Genomic DNA, 16,085 nt, shown 5'->3' with positions numbered 1-16,085 from the left:
TCTGGCTCGCCTTTTTCTTTTTGTAATGTTCTTTACCTTTTGACCCCCCCACCCATTTTTCCCAACCTCAGCCCCTGTGTCTGACAATCACCCATGTGCTCTGTAACTACGAGCTCAGTTTGTTTTTTGTTTGTTTGCTCAATTTTTGTTTCTGTTTTGATTCCACATGGAGGAGAGAGGATATGCTATTTATCTTTGTCTGACTTATTTCGCTTGGGAAAATGCCCTCAAGGCCCATCCATGTTGTCTCAAATGGCAAAATTCCATTCTTTTTTATGGTTGAGTAATATTCCATTGTGTGTGTGTGTGTCTGTATGCGTTACAGCTTCTTTTTTTTGATAATAATTTTTTATTATATGATGTTAGTCACCGTACAGCACACCCTTATTGTGTTACAACTTCTTTACGCAGTCATTCATTGATTCACACTTACGTTGTTTCTATATCTTGATTCGTTTAAGTGACGCCGCAGTGAATATGTGGCACATATATCTTTTTGAGTTTTGCTCCCATTTCCTATGAATAAATACCCAGAAGTGGGATTTCTGGATGTTGTGGTAGTTTTGTTTTTAATTTGGGGGGAACACTCCTTATTGTTTTCCGTAATGGCTGCACCAGTTTGCATTCCCACCAACAGCGTGCACGGCGTCCTTCCCTCCACATCCTCACCGAGCTCTTTATTTCTTGACTTTTGATAGTAGCATCCTAACAGGTGTGAGGTCACATGTCATGGTGATTTTTATTTGCCTTTCTGATGATTAAGGATGATGAGCATCTTTCAAGTACTTTTCAGCCATCTGTGGATGTTCTTAGGAAAAATGTCTACTCAGATCTTCTGACCATTTTTTAACCTTTTTTTTTTTTTGCTATTGAATTCTATGAGTTCTTTAGTATTTTGGATTTTAAACCCTTATCAGATGCATGATGTGCAAATATTTTCTCCCATTCGGTAGGTTGCCGTTTCCTTTTGTTAATGGGTTTCTTTGCTGAGCAGAAAGAAGTTTTGTAGTTTGGTGGAGCCCCACTTTTTTGTTTTTGCTTTTCTACTTTTCCTTTTGGTGTCAGATTCAAAAACCCACTGCTAAGACCTATGTCAAGGAGCTTATTCCCTCTGTTTTCTTCTAGGAGTTGTATGCTCTCAAACTTACATTTGAATCTTTAACTGATTTTGAGTTAGTTTTTGTGCATGGTGTGAGACCGTGGTCTGGGTTCATTCTTTTGCGTGGGGTGCTCTGTTTTCCCAGCACCATTCACTGAAGACACTGTTCTTCCTCTTTTGGATAATGTCACCCCTTTTGTTGTAAGTTCATGTATACACATGGATTTATTTCTGGGCTTTCTGTTCTGTTCCATCGATCTATGTGTCTGTTTTTATGCTAGTAAAAGGACATGGGAGTTCTCTGTATTATTTCTTACAACTGCATGTGACTCTATAACTAAAAGGAAAAAGTTTAATGAAAAGAGAGTCTATCTGTGTGATGAGAAGCGAAATGGGGGCTGCTGTGTGGAACCAAGGCTATTTCTCAGCCATCAGCATCCACTTCCTCTGGTCTTGGTAGGAGCACTGCGGTTTCTTTTTGGAAACTTGTTTCTTCCCCATTGCATGCAATCTTGCTGGGGCTATAATTAAGATGCCTTTCCCTCCCTTAGACATGGGATAAAATATCGTTAGGTATTGTCTTCAGGTTTTTAAATCTGGAAGCAGAATTATGCAAGGATGAAAGAAACAGTGTGACTTCTTCATTCCAGCCACTCAGCCCTGACAATATTGCTTAATAGTTCCTGCTGCTTAGATTCCAGATTCGCCCTGGATTCCAGTTGCTAGGGTCATGACATCTGTTTCTTCAGCATTGCTATCAACTCTGTCAACATCCTAATGTCTTTGACAGAATGTCCAGAAAATGAATTTTATCTTAAAGCTGACCACACCTTATGGTGTGGGATAAAACACTTGAATCATTGGAGACCCAAGCTGCGATTTGACTGTGTGGCATTTTACACTGGGAATGTCACCACTTCACTCATTACTGATGTAAACACCTTTGTATGACTGACTTGTCTAGTAACTTTTGAATTTTGGTTTTTAAAAAAATGTATGAAGTTTTACTTTTTTACAAATAAAACAACTTCAAAGAAGAGGTGAGGTAAAATGTTAATACATTAACTTTTTATCGAGTCAAAATGCGATTGGGCTTTAGGACATCCTGGTCCACTGGGAGAACACTGGGTGGCCCAGGCTCCTGCAGTTGTGAATATGCACGTATCACGTCAGTTGCCCTTTGGCTGTGTCTCACCCAACCTGGAAGGCGGCAAAATGGGACCAACAATGTATAAGGACAAAGGTAAATTATTTTAATTGGGAAAAAGCCCCTTCGCATTTTAGATCAGTGAGCATGTATACATAGGATTTCCGAAGTAGGAGAGAGCCTTAGAGATCATGGTCATTTGACCCCAGATGGTTACAACCCAGCCAAGGTGCAGGACGGATGTCACAGCCAGTTTCAAGTGCATCCTCCCCACCGAATAGTAAAGACCACGTGGCTACTTTGCAGGTGAGGACGGACCAGACGCAGTGGATTGCCAGCCATGTGTGTTTTGGGTCCACAATGGATGAGAGTAAACCCCCAGACATGAGTCCGGGCCTCAAAACTAGAGCTGGGGCCTCAGAGGTGGGAGACAGGTGAGGACATCCAAAGTGGTCATCTGAGGCCTAATTCACAAGTAGGTACCTAACCTCAGAATTTATTAAAAGAGGACAGTTTGCCTACATCTGCAGGCTGAAGAGGCACATGGTTCCATTTGCTCTCTGCATGTTTAAACAGCTCACGTTTCCACCCAGGAAGCATCACGAGAAGGCAGAAGTATGTCGTTAATAGTAGAGGTCCAGGACAGCAGGTCTCAGCCCACAAGGCCCCTGCACCTCGGGTCACGTCCCCCTGTACTGGGCCACGTGTCATGCTAGACCTTTCGATGTGACCTTCCCTCCTAGGTGCTTACATTTCCAACTGTTTGACCTAAAGTGACCAATGTGGTGTTTGGAGGGAAATTGTGTGGGTTTCCTGACAGTCCTGTCAGGTGGAGTCACAGGAGACGTGGGGATCCCTTCTACCAGCTGGGACCAAGATTGAAACAACCAGAACCGATGGGGTACCCACTGTGTCCCAGCCGTCACCTCCTGGAGGACACATCCCCAACCGCCAGAAGGAGCTGCGTGCTGGGTGCGGGGAGGCAGCCGAGAGCAGCAGGGGGAAGAGAGGGCTGACGTGAGTCCAGTGGAGCCGGTCGGTGAGACAGGAAAAAAGAGGGGTCCCTGAGCAGAGCCTCGGGGTCAGAACCCCGGTGAAAAGAGAAAATGCATCTAGAGAAGGTGGAAGTGAGTGAGAAGTGGGGGAGATGAGGCCAGGTGCCCGTGTGGGATTTCGGGACACAGGGGCGCCTCTGGGGAAGCAGTGGACAGACTGTGCTGCTACCTGTTACTGTAAACACACTCCTGGAGTCCTAGCGGCTTGGCAAACCACCTCTCCCATTTCCCGCCTGGGCTCAGAGGAACGGTTCTCCCTGGGAGGCTCTCCTGGGAGCTGGAATCATCTGTAGATTGGGCTGGGCTGAGGTGCTACTGGGCTCACGGCTGTCCTAGATGCTGGAGCGGGCTGGGCGGTCAGCCTGGGCTGCTGACCAGAGCGCCCGCCTGGGCCTTTCCATGGCTTGGGCTCCCTGCGCCCTGTCGACCAGGACCGGGCCAGGGTTCCAGCCCTGAGGCAGGCGACCCCTGACAGAGAGGCATTCTCACACATGAGCGGGCACTCCAAACGCACTTTGCTTCCTCCTCTTTCTATTTCACTTGTGATGATTCACACGTTCTTGACTCTTTGGTGCCACTTTCCCTCGATGACATCAAATGTTCCCTGTTTCTCTCTGTGAGGGAGGAAAGAGCAGAAGAAAGATGTGGAGGCACGCTGGGAGACCATGCAAGTCTTCGTTGTGGCACCAGACCCTCCTCGTAGTGGGGATGCTGCTGGCCTTTCGTCACTGAAGCCCTGAGCTGTGCTCAGAAGAGCTCCTGCTCCAGGGCTGCCCCCGGGCTCTGGGCTCCATCTCCTGGGCCAGCTTTTGTTCTCCTTTGGTGGCCCAGGTGCACGCAGGTGATCCTGGTCTACCCTTCCCGGCCCCCCACCTTGTCCCTGGCAGTCTGGGAGCGGGTCACAAGATGGTCATACTGTCCTGGGTGTCAGCCTCACTCGCAGGATGAATAAAGCTTCCAGGGACCTGAGCTGCATTTCCAACCAAGGGCCCTCTTGTACCTGAGAGGCTCTTTGGTTAGGGAACCCGCCAGAAAACAGTCTCAGGTGGAGTCAACCATTCGCCTGGTGAGGACTGTCCTTGTCTCTTCCCGCTCACCTTCCCACCTCCCCAGGGTGGGTCCGACCGTTGCTAGAGGGGCTGAGAGGTCCTAAAAGAAGTATGGTTGAAATCTTGTAGATTATATCTTGTAATGTTTAGAAATATTCTTTTAATTTCAATATCCTTTTATGTATTTTCCGTTGCTTTCCTGTGAGGCTTTCACCCACGTGAGTGCAAGGCTCTTCCTCTCGGTCTGACCTTGGCCGCAACGTCTCCCTTTCCCAGGAGCCAGTCCTTGCTTGAAATTAAGATAAACACACCCCCTCCTGGTCGTCCTCTCCCCTCCCTGATTTGTTTTCCTCTAGCGTTGCCTCCAGCTGACACTGGGCTCCCTTGTGTGTGTTGTTGTGGCTGTTGTGTGTCTCCACACGTCAGCACCGAATCTACACCCAGATCAAGGATTTTTGTTTCGTTCACCCAGACAGGCCCTGGCACGCAGGAGACACACAACAAAGTCTGCTGCTTGCTGAAATCGATACATGTTGTATACCACTTACACGTGAGTCCGTCCGTTCTCACAGTGTCAAGTAACAGTCAGGCAGTGAAGGTAAGCAGAGGCCCCGTTTGGTTCTCGATTTCTGCAGCCAGCATGCCCCTTCCTGCGGGGAGTAACCACAGCCGTGAATGCAGGCCAGTTAATCGTCCCATTCCTTCGCCTTTACCTAGGAACACACGTCTTTGTTTTGTGCTTTTTTTTTGTTTTTTTTCAATTTACAAAAGTTGCACCACGTCATCCATTTGTAAAATGCCTTTTTCACCCAACATTATAGCTCGATCAGCTTTCCCTGTTTGTACTGCAGACGGTGATGGTTGACTGCATGCGTCAGCTTGGGGAGGCTACCGTGCCCAGCTCTTTGGTCAAACGCCATTCTGGAGCTTGCTGTGAGGTCCCTGTGTAGAAGTGATTAACAATGACAACCAGCCGACTTTGTTTAAATTAAGGTTTCTCTCAGTAATGTGGGTGAGCATGTTGTGGGGGGGAGTGGGAAATTCTCCTCCACCAGTTTGGGATCGCTGGCCTGGCCCAGGAATCAAACTGACATAACGTAGGTTCATAGGAAAAAAGTATACAAGTTTCATGGAGTTTTGCTTTGGTTTTTTTTTTTTAAGATTTTATTTATTTATTTGACAGAGAGAGAGACAGTCAGGAAGAGAGGGAACACAAGCAGGGGGAGTGGGAGAGGAAGAAGCAGGCTCCTGGCAGAGCAGGGAGCCCGATGCGGGGCTCGATCCCAGGACTCTGGGATCACACCCTGAGCCGAAGGCAGGCACTTAACAACTGAGCCACCGAGGAGCCCCAGTTTCATGGAGTTTTTGCGTGCACCAGGGAGCCTTCACCAGAGAATGAAGACCCAAGGAAGGGACAAGAGCTGGAAGCCCCTCTACCTTCTAGACAGAGAAGCGATCGATTGGTAGAGAAACAACAAGACAAAGGGCAGTAAATGGTGGGGAAGGACGGGGAGATCCCTGCGGGGGCAGGAGGCAGAAGGAGCGGAAGATCAGGGGATCTGGGAAGCGTGTTCGCACAGCTGCGGTTCCACGTGGACTCCCGGCCTCTGGCGATCAGGATGTTGTCTTGCTGGAACTTTCCTCGGGAGAGAACCCCTTTCTTGGGGGACACGTCATGACCTGCTTTGGAAGGGGAGCCCTTCCTGCCTCTGCTGGTTCTCACGTGCCCTCAGCTCAAAATCACCAGTATGTCAACGCGGCACATTCTGGGGGAGCGTGTCCTGAACCCCTCCAGCCTCACTCATGGGTCAGTTGGATGTCTTTAGGAGCAAAACTGAGGTTTCCGGGGGAAGAAGGAATTCTGCCTCAAGGCTGTGGCATAGTGTGTGTGTGTGTGTGTGTGTGTGTGTGTGTGTGTATCTGTGTGCATGCCTGTGTGTGTCTGTGTGTGTGTGTCTGTGTTTGTGTGTGTGTGTCTGTGTGTAGCCCAGTGGTTCTGTTTCTCCAGAGAACTCAGACAGATGCACAGACTCACTTACTAGACCCACCCACCATCTCCCACTTTCCTCCATATTGTTGTCTTGTTTTTTCTTTTCCTTCTAGAGAAAAAAGGAGGTGAGTAGATTACATGACATGGGAGTCAATCCATAGAGTAAAGAATGTACTGTCATTAGGTTAGGAGGAAGCAAAGGGCCTTAGCATGGAGCCAGTATATTTATTTCTTTCTTCGTTTGTTTACTGCGGTGTGAAGAATGCCTTTGTGTAAAACTAGGGAAGGTATTTATTTCCTTATTCAAAAAAGACCGGAGTAGGTTTGCCTGAAGTAGGAAGAGACTTTTTTTTCCCCCCCCAGATATTCAGTTTGAGAACCCGGTAGAAATCCTGATGCTAAAACTCACAAAACTGTGAAGACCCCTCTATGATTAGGACCCCGTAAAGTTTTAAATTAGGACTCCTCCCCCACCCCACTATGCAAGACATCTCTTGCAACCATGGTAAATATTTATGCAAAGCCTGGGAAGTTGTCTTGGAGTCCTTTCATAAAGAGGCTTGTTGGATTGAGTCACTATTAAAATAAATATACTAATGATGATCCCACTCATTAGTAACAGATGGTAGATCTTTCAAATTAGAAAAACTTCTATATTTAGAATGTTTCTCAGAGAGCTCTCCTTCCTAGCAGCTGCCTTAACGCTATTTATGGGAGGATTAAAATGAAAGGAAAACACAAACAAGTATAAGGACTAGCCTCAGGGACTCTCTTGAAAGAAAAATAATCAGACTTAGAACAAGAGTTAAAAACCACATCTGACATCCTTCCCCCTTCTTCTATTCCCTTTCGTCCCCAACTCTCTGTCCCTGACCCTCCAGAAGGTCGTTTGGATCTCTGGGCCCCTGGTCTGAAAGCTTTCCCTTCAAAACCCAGCCTCAGCTCCTTAGCCAGTCTCTTCCAGTCCTAAAACTCCAAATTCCCAGGAAAACCCTGAAACAGCCAGCTGCTTATTTTAACTATCTTTTCTTTATCAGATTGATAGAAAGGACCTCAGCCTAATCTCCTGGCCGGGGAGATACAGTTTACTCATGTAAATGCTGAATGTCAAGAAGTAAATCTAGCAGGAGCCCCCAAGAAGGGCAACGATGCTCGTTTTGGGGGGGCCTGATAAATCCTCATCTTCTCCAGGGCTTTGTCATCAAGCTCTGTCAGTCTCAGGCATTCCTATGCACTGTCCTTGATGAGTGTTGCCTGGACCCCCATCGCAAGGAATTCATGTCCCCTGGACAGCAACAGACCTTTTAAATTATAAAGCCCTTTTACTTCTACTCTCAGAGGATCCTATCACATTTAGAGAAGAATTTAGAAAATCAGTAGCTTTTTACAACCCAACTCACAGAGACTGTCACTGGTTCCTGAAGGGAATCCTTCCAGCCTGGGAGTATATGACGGTTACCGGTTAGGCCCAAGGCCCCCTTCACAGGGGAAACAGAGGGCCGGAGCCTCTGTCTGGCCCTCTGGGAAATGACCAGGACACGGCTTAACTGTTCAAGGGTTAATGGGAACGATGGAGGAGGCCTGTTCTTCCCAAGTGAGTTGGTCTAAGTTTGAAATACACACTCAGAAAGAAGAGGAATGCCCAAGAGCATTTGTGAAGCATTTTATACAAACTTTTAAAGGCACACCGTTTTCAAGCCGGGAGCCCCAGAACATAGATATCTTCTAATTTCTGCTTCAGTGGGAAATTTTCTCTCCGATACCGAAAACAAATCCAGAGTAATGTGGTCAGTTGGACAAGACAGCCGCTAAATAGTAACAAGGGAGGCAGCTACCTGGTTCTTTTAAAAACACTTGCAAGAAACCCAACCAAGAAAAAAGGAACTAAAAGCAACAACTCTTGCTTCACAACCTGAATCTTTGGAAAGGTAAAAGCATCCCTGAGGATGACTCAAAACTCCCTCAGAGGGTCTCCTGCACTTAAGAAAAAGGAAAGTCTAAGAAACAATGACCCTCAGTCCCATAACCCTGAAAAAATTCTTTTTTCTCCTAAGGGACAATTTCCCTTTCAATGACAAGGTCATCCAGGACTGTCACACTGTGGAGCCTACCTTAAAACTTCAAACAGAGACTCAGGAACTGGGTTTCTTGATGGACGTTGCTGTCACTTCCTCTCTGTCTGCTCAGAGGGGTTAACTCTACCTGTCCCCTCCCTCCCCTGATTCTATGCAGCCTGTGGAGTCTCAGGGACCCATTTTCCTGCCCAAGTTCCAGCCCAGCCCAGTATCTTCAGGCCCTCTTCACACTCACCAGGCCTGGCTACTGTCCAGTTGTTGACCGGCCAACCTTCTTGGTAAAGATTTGTTATCTACAGTTAATGCCACTGTAAATTGAAGTAAAAAGGCATTTTTGCTTCCTTACCTTCAAGCCAAGCCCTAAGTTTCCTGCTTTCTTTACTGGAAACTCATCCTGATATAAATTCCTCTGAAGAGGATTGATCTTTAAAAGATGCCCCAGTCAGTCTTTGGGCTACACGCACGAATGAAGTCGGGTTGCTAAGAAGTGGGGACCTGTGTGCATTTGTCTCCCTCAGTGGCTCAGCACTCTCTCTCCAGAGACTCTGAGCAAGGGATTAACCCTGTAATAGAGTCTCTCTTGAAACACGACATCCTTGTCTTTACCACCCTACCCTGTACCAACCCAATCTTGCCCACAAAGGAAGAAGGCAAATTTGACGCAGTGGGAAACCAAGTCCATCAATGCATAGGCCCTAAGGGCCGTAGTCTCTTTCATAGTTCCCAATCCAGCTGATATTCTTCATCGTTCCTGACGATGCAGCCTGGTTTATAGAAATGACCTCCGTGCAGCTTTCTTTTCAATCCCTCTGCACCCTGGCCCCTGGTTTCTTGTGAATTCACATTTAAAGGGAAACAATTACCAAAATCTATAAAGAACTTATCAAATTCAACATCCAATTAAGAAATGGGCAGAAGACACGAATAGACATTTTTCCAAAGAAGACATCCCGATGGCTAACAGGCACATGGAAAGATACTCAACATCATTCCTCATCAGGGAAATACAAATCGAAACCACACTGAGATACCACCTCACACCTGTCAGAATGGCTGAAATTAACAGCACGGGGAACAACAGGTGTTGGTGAGGATGCAGAGAAAGGGGAACCCTCATGCGCTGTTGGTGGGAATGCAAACTGATACAGCCACTCTGGAAAATACTATGGAGGCTCTTAGAAAAGTTAAAAATAGAACTGCCCTATGACCCAGCAGTTGCGCTACTAGGTATTTACCAAAGGATATTAAAGTGCAGATTCAAAGAGTACATGCACCCTGCTGTTTATAAAGCAGCACTATCAACAACAGCCAAACTGTGGAGAAAGCCTCAATGTCCATCAACTGATGAGTGGATAAAGAAGAGGTGGGATATATATACAATGGGATATCACTCAGCCATCAGAAAGAATGAAATCTTGCCATTTACAATGACGTGGCTGGAGCCAGAAAGTATTATGCTAAGTGAAATAAGTCAGTCAGAGGAAGGCAAGTACCATTTGATTTCATGCATACGTGGAATTGAAGAAAGAAAACTGATGAACATACAGGAAGGGGTGGGGACGCGGAGAGGGAAACAAACGGTAAGAGACTCTTAATAGAGAACAGAATGAGGTTTGATGGAAGGAGGTGGGTGGGGGATGGGCTAGAGGGGTGATGGGCATTAAGGAGGGCATTTGTGATGAGCACTGGGTGTTGTATGTAAGTGATGAATCACTGAATTCTACTTCAGAAACCAATATTGTACTGTATGTTAACTAAAATTTAAATAGAAAATAAAATAAAATAAAGGGAGACAATTAACCTGGATTTGCATACCCCAAGGGGTATTGTAAGTCTTTCTCAATATTTGACCAGGTCCTTAAAGCCCACCTAGATGCTATAACCTTTACCCAAGGTTCCCTCTGGTGCAACGTATAACGACATTTTAGTCTGTGATCAAACCAAGCGGGGAGCTGTTACGCACTCCTTCATTCTCTAAAGCACTAGCTGAATGAGGCCATAAAGCCACTACATCTAAACTTCAAAGAGGGCGAACAACCGTTATCTATTTAGGATGATGTGACTTATCTAGGAGATCATGGCATTCCACACCCTACTCCAAATCTTGTGTCAGTTTTGTCCATCCCTCTTCCCGAAATGGAAACACAGTTACGTAAATTTTTAGGGGCAGCTGGCTACTGCCGCCAAAGAGTTCCCAATTTTGCAATTTTTGATAAACCTTTGTATGCTTTTCAATCAGATATCAATTCAGAGCCTATTTCCTGGACTCGAGAGGTACTCACCTCCTTTGAAGCTTAAAACTGGCTCTGTCCACACCCCCAGCTCTTAGCTTACTAATTTTGACAAGCCATTTTGTTCATACTGTCACGAGAGTACTGGTATTGCTGCCTGCATTCTGGGACAACCTTGTGCCTCTCGGATACAGCAGTAGCATATTTCTCGTGCCCGTTAAATCCGCTGGCATCCGGTGTGCACCCATGCCTACGTGTGATGGCTGCAGCTGCTGCTTTGATTGACAAAGCCAGCACTCTGACATTAAGCTCCCCTAGTCCCCTGTGTGTCCCCACATGGTGTCTGCTCTCTTACATGTTCATAAAACACAGCACCTCTCTACATGGCGATAGACCCTTTACAAACAAGCTCTTTTAACTAACCCTCCACCATCTTCCTTCCATTGCTAATAGGATTCTAATTGCTATCTATTACAGCTATTCACCCCTCTTCTAAAATTGTCATTCTTCACTGCTCAGCCCATACTAAGAAAGCTGATGTTATAGTTTTAGAAAATGATAGGGCTGATAGAGCTGCTAAGAATGCACCCCAAATAGACCTCCTGATCCTTTCTCCACCCAGATGTTAACCTTACCTTTATCCCTGACTGACAGTATTAATTATCAGGCAAATGCCCCATAGACCACCATGGACAGTTGGATACAAAAAGGTGTTAAATCATGATCAGATGGATTATATAGTGGTTAAAATGAACTTCGTAGAGCACCCATTTGGCTTGTACTTATTTCCCACCAATTGGACACAGGCGTAAAGATAATTAAGGCACTAAAAGACAATTGTTTTGTCCTAGCATCTACAACATTCCTGACCAAATTATTTCCCAGTGCACTACTTGTCAATGTCAGCAAATTCCTAGAAGTAATCAGCATACCCTAGGAAGTCCTCCTAGGCCCACAATACCTTTGGGCACTCCAGATGGATTTTATAGGTTTGCCCCTAGCCTTGAGATACTCTCACTGTTTGGTCATTGCCTGTATGCTTAGTGGATGGGCTGATGCTCTCTGACTAGACGTGCTGATGCCACAACGGTAGTAAAGAAATGAATACCTGAGACCATTCCTCATTTTGCCACTCCCTTATGGATTGAGTCAGAAAAAAGGAACTAATTTCATAGCAGAGTTAAACCATCTGTTTGCAAAAACTCTGGGGTACATGTTAAAAGTTCCTGCCCTATGTCATCCTCAATCATCTGGGCAAATGGAATGTAAAAATCTAGACATAAGAAGGAATGTAGGAAAATATCAAGAAATTAGGCATGAATGGCCAACAACATTGCCTCTGACTCTTATTAAGATCCAGAATACTCCAAATACGAGACATGGATCTACCCCTTTTGAAAGAGTGTTTGGCCATCAAAGCCTACTGGCATCTCTAACACTTCCATTCATGGAGTAAGTGAAAAACGTGATGCTGTGACTAACTCAAGACAAGGGCTTCCTTGTCCACCTGAAGCACATCACCAACAGGTAAAAGAGGCATGGCCTCCACCAACTGCTGGGGCTTGCCACACCTTTCAACCAGAAGACCAGGTAGACATCAAGGTCTTCCAGAAGAACGCATATGCTGTCACCTCCCTGGGAAGGGTCTTATGAGGTGCTGCCATCGAAACACTGCGATCAAAACAAAAGAAAAACCTGCCTGGATTCTTACAACTGTGCCAAAAGAGATTTTATTTAAGATTTTATTAAAGAATGACTTTTAATATCAAAAGTATACTGATGCAACATTAGAACTTCGGTTTTTTTCTCTGTAAAAAAGGACAAAAAATATTCTTAGATTGTTGGTTTGCTTATTACAGAAAATTACAAAGTTTTCTCTTACATTTAATGTAGAGGCCAATGGCCTAGATATACAAACCTTAAATGCTTTGTCTTTATCAGATTATTCAAGAAAACTGAGACTTAATACTAAGCTGAATTTTGTTCACGACTGTGTAACCTTCTGCATTTGCCTTTAAAGCCTTTTATTGTTGGCCCTCCTCTCTCCAGGCATCCCTGGGCGAGTTTCATCATCTTTCAACCCCGCATGGCTGTCCTCGATCCACCACCATGATGCCCAAGGAAAACAGCACGACCTGGAAGTCCAGCTGCTTCCTTAAGATCATCCAAGTTTTGGATGATTATCCAAATGCTTCGTTGTGGAGCAGACGACGTAGGTTCCAAGAAGACACAGAGACCTGCATGTCCCTCCATGAGAAGGCTGTGGTGCTGATGCGCAGGAAGACATGATGCGCGAGGCCATCGGAGGGCATCTGGAGAACACCCCAGCTCTGGAGAAACTAGTGCCTCATATCTGGGTGAATGTGGGCTTTGTGTTCACCAAGGAGGACCTCACTGAGATCAGGAACATGCTTCCGACCAATAAGGTGCCAGCTGCCGCCTGTGCTTGTGCAAAATCCCCCTAAAGTCACTGTGCCAGCAAACCACACTTGTCTGGGGCCTGAGAAGACCTCCTACTTCCAGCCTTTAGACACCACCACTAAAATCTCCAGAGGCGCCCTTGAAATCCTCAGTGAGGTGTAGCTGATTAAGACCCGAGACAGAGAGGGAGCCAGTGAAACCACACAGTTGAATATGCCGAACATCTCCCTCCTCTCCTTTGGGCATCCAGCAGGTGTTCGACAATGGCAGCATCTACAGCCCTGAAGTGCGTTCTCGCTTCCTGGAGGGTGTCTGCTATGTCGCCAGGGGATGTCTTGCAGGTAGGTTACCTGACTGTGGCACCAGTGCCCCATTCTACCATCAACAGGAGGTCCTGGCTTTGTGGAGACTGATTACACCTTCCCATTTGCCAAAAAGGCCAAGGCCTTCGTGGCCAATCCACCTGCATTCGTGGCTGCTGCTCCCGTGGCTGTCGCCACCACTGCTGCATCTGCCACTGCCCCAGCCAAGGTTGAAGCAAAGGACGATTCAGAGGAATTGGATGAGGATATGGGATTTGGTCTCTCTGACTAATCACCAAAAAAGCAACCAAGTCAGCCCACTTTGTTTGTGAAACAAGGGAATAAAAGCTTACTTTTCTTAAAAAAAGACCTTTTATTGTTACTTCAGTTGAATAGATAAGTATTGTTGCATAATGATCTATGATCCTATTTCATCAAATGTTCAAATATTTTTATTTTTTTTAACACAAACTTTCCAAAATCAGATCCTAAAATGCAGTATTTGACCACAATGTAACTAAAATATTCCAGAGGATCCATGGAACATTTTCAGGAGATTTGGTCTCTTTACAAACAAGGAAGATATTACACTAATAAGATGTTGGTATGTTAAATTACGTAGGAAATATTGTCAAGTAAGTGATACTAAGCACTCTTAGATTATGTTTATATAGAAATGTATGTTATTAAAATAAGTGTTCTAGAAATTGTATGAAACTCCTAGAAATCTGCTATGTCCTGATATATTATTACCTGGAACTGTTGTGTGTCACAGAAATAACCAATTTCCTTGCCAATTACATTGTAACGATCTCTCATCAGGTCTTCAACCATGGCTGTTTTTAAGTCTTTTGTCTTTTACAGACACTTATATTTTACTCAGATGCTTTTACAAAAACTTCCTGCAAATGTACTTCATATCTACAGTGAGACTGATGGAAAGAACTCTTGAATATAGATTTCTGATAACCTTAAGACCATAAAACTGAACTGGGTAAGAATTTCTGGAACTGATGGAAGATTTCGATTCAAGTGAAACAAGAATTCATAACTTGGGACTGAATGAATGGAGGATGATTATAATTTTTACAAAATTTTTGTTTGAGACACTGCTGATTTATGAAATTTTTTTTCCGGTATTAAAGAAGTTATTTTCTTTTAAGGTATGACTTACAGCAATTGGATAAGATATACCTTTGTGAACAAATTGAAACATTTATCTTTTCCTCCCTACCTGTTCTGTCCAGAATTTAAAAACTTTCAGTGAGTATTCTTATATTTTCATGACGATATGTTTATTTGCGTAAATTTAATAAGAATCTTCTCTCCTTGTAACAGGACACAATTGGAAACACTGGTTATTATTACCAAGGCTTTGACTGAAATGCCATATTCAAGAAAAGACATGCGCAAACTCAGATATGACCAGACTGCTTTACAGAAATCAGGCAGAATTTATGCAGCCAATAAAGCCCCTTGGAAAAGCAGCCTGATACTTATATCTGAGTTTATGAGCAAGGCAGGCAGCTTTTATACACTGTCGACAAAGAGACAATAAATTCATGATGAATTAAGAGGATAAAGAAAACAGATGTTCAGGACCTTTATTAGTAAGGAATCCTAGGAAACCTTTTTCTCTTAAGCTATGACTTACAGCAATTTAATAATAAGTCCAAGTTAAAGAAACAAAACAACAGCAACCCAATTTTGCAAATAAATTGGTCCAAATTTGGCTGTTCTTGGTAAAAATGAGGGTGATTATGGAGAGAAAAATTATGTTTCAATAACACACCTCTGTGGATATTAAATTCTAATAGTGTTCACTATAAATGGGACTAGATGCTAATTTCTTCTAGTTTCCTCCAAAGCCTGGCTACAATTCTCCAAACTATTTTCCATTCTTTCCCACCCTTTTGACTTGGAATCTTTGAATCACTGCAAGTACCCTTTTTCCCGAAGCCCTGCAAATTACATATAAACACCTTGATGGACACTTCAGAGAAATCACCACAGCAGCTTGTGTATGGACAATCTTCCTGCCTGTTCCTCTCCCAGCCACTCACAAACTCACCAGGGACGCTCAAACTACAAGCGAGGAAAATCTCAGACTGCTACCACCGCTTACTCTGTCCAGAGACACTTTAGCAGCAACATCTAGAAATTCTTTCACTGGCTACCCTCAGAACTCAGAAACTGGTTTATAATTTGATCCAATCATTAACCCTTATTTTGCTTTTATTGCCATAGAATTGACTCTTCTTTTTAAAGAAAGATTTATTCATTTATTTTAGAGAGAGAGAGACAGCAAGCGGGGAGAGGGGCAGAGGGAGAGGGAGAGAGAGAGAGAGCATCTCAAGCAGACTCCCTGCTGAGCATGGAGCCTGATGTGGGGCTCGGTTCTAGGACCCTGAGATCGTGACCCGAGCTGAAACTGAGTCGGACGCTCAACCGACTGAGCCACCCAGGCGCCCCTGAATTGCCTCTTACTCACTACCTGGGCATTTGAAGGAGAAGCCTAACTTGGAGAACACACGTGCTCACCTCCTCCGGATGTGAATTTGACTGAACTGACCCACTGTCAGAACTAAGAAGATGAAACAATCTGTAAGCTCAACTTTGAATGTGTGAAACTCCCAGCAAAGTTTCAGAGGGAGAAGCTGTATTGGCCAAAGGCAGGCCACCCAAAAATGTGCGCCAAAAATCTGGGCTTATGTGG

General features: G+C 44.8%; 1 pseudogene; it reads left to right on the top strand.

The window, feature by feature from the left end:
* Window positions 1-12,758: 12,758 nt before the first annotated feature.
* Window positions 12,759-13,661, top strand: LOC100476721 (annotated as a pseudogene).
* Window positions 13,662-16,085: the final 2,424 nt, after the last annotated feature.

Source organism: Ailuropoda melanoleuca, chromosome 17 (genome assembly GCF_002007445.2).
Source record: "Ailuropoda melanoleuca isolate Jingjing chromosome 17, ASM200744v2, whole genome shotgun sequence".
In the NCBI taxonomy this organism is placed as follows: domain Eukaryota; kingdom Metazoa; phylum Chordata; class Mammalia; order Carnivora; family Ursidae; genus Ailuropoda; species Ailuropoda melanoleuca.
The sequence above is the reverse complement of the archived record's forward strand: the minus strand, read 5'-3'. Positions and strand labels throughout refer to the sequence as shown.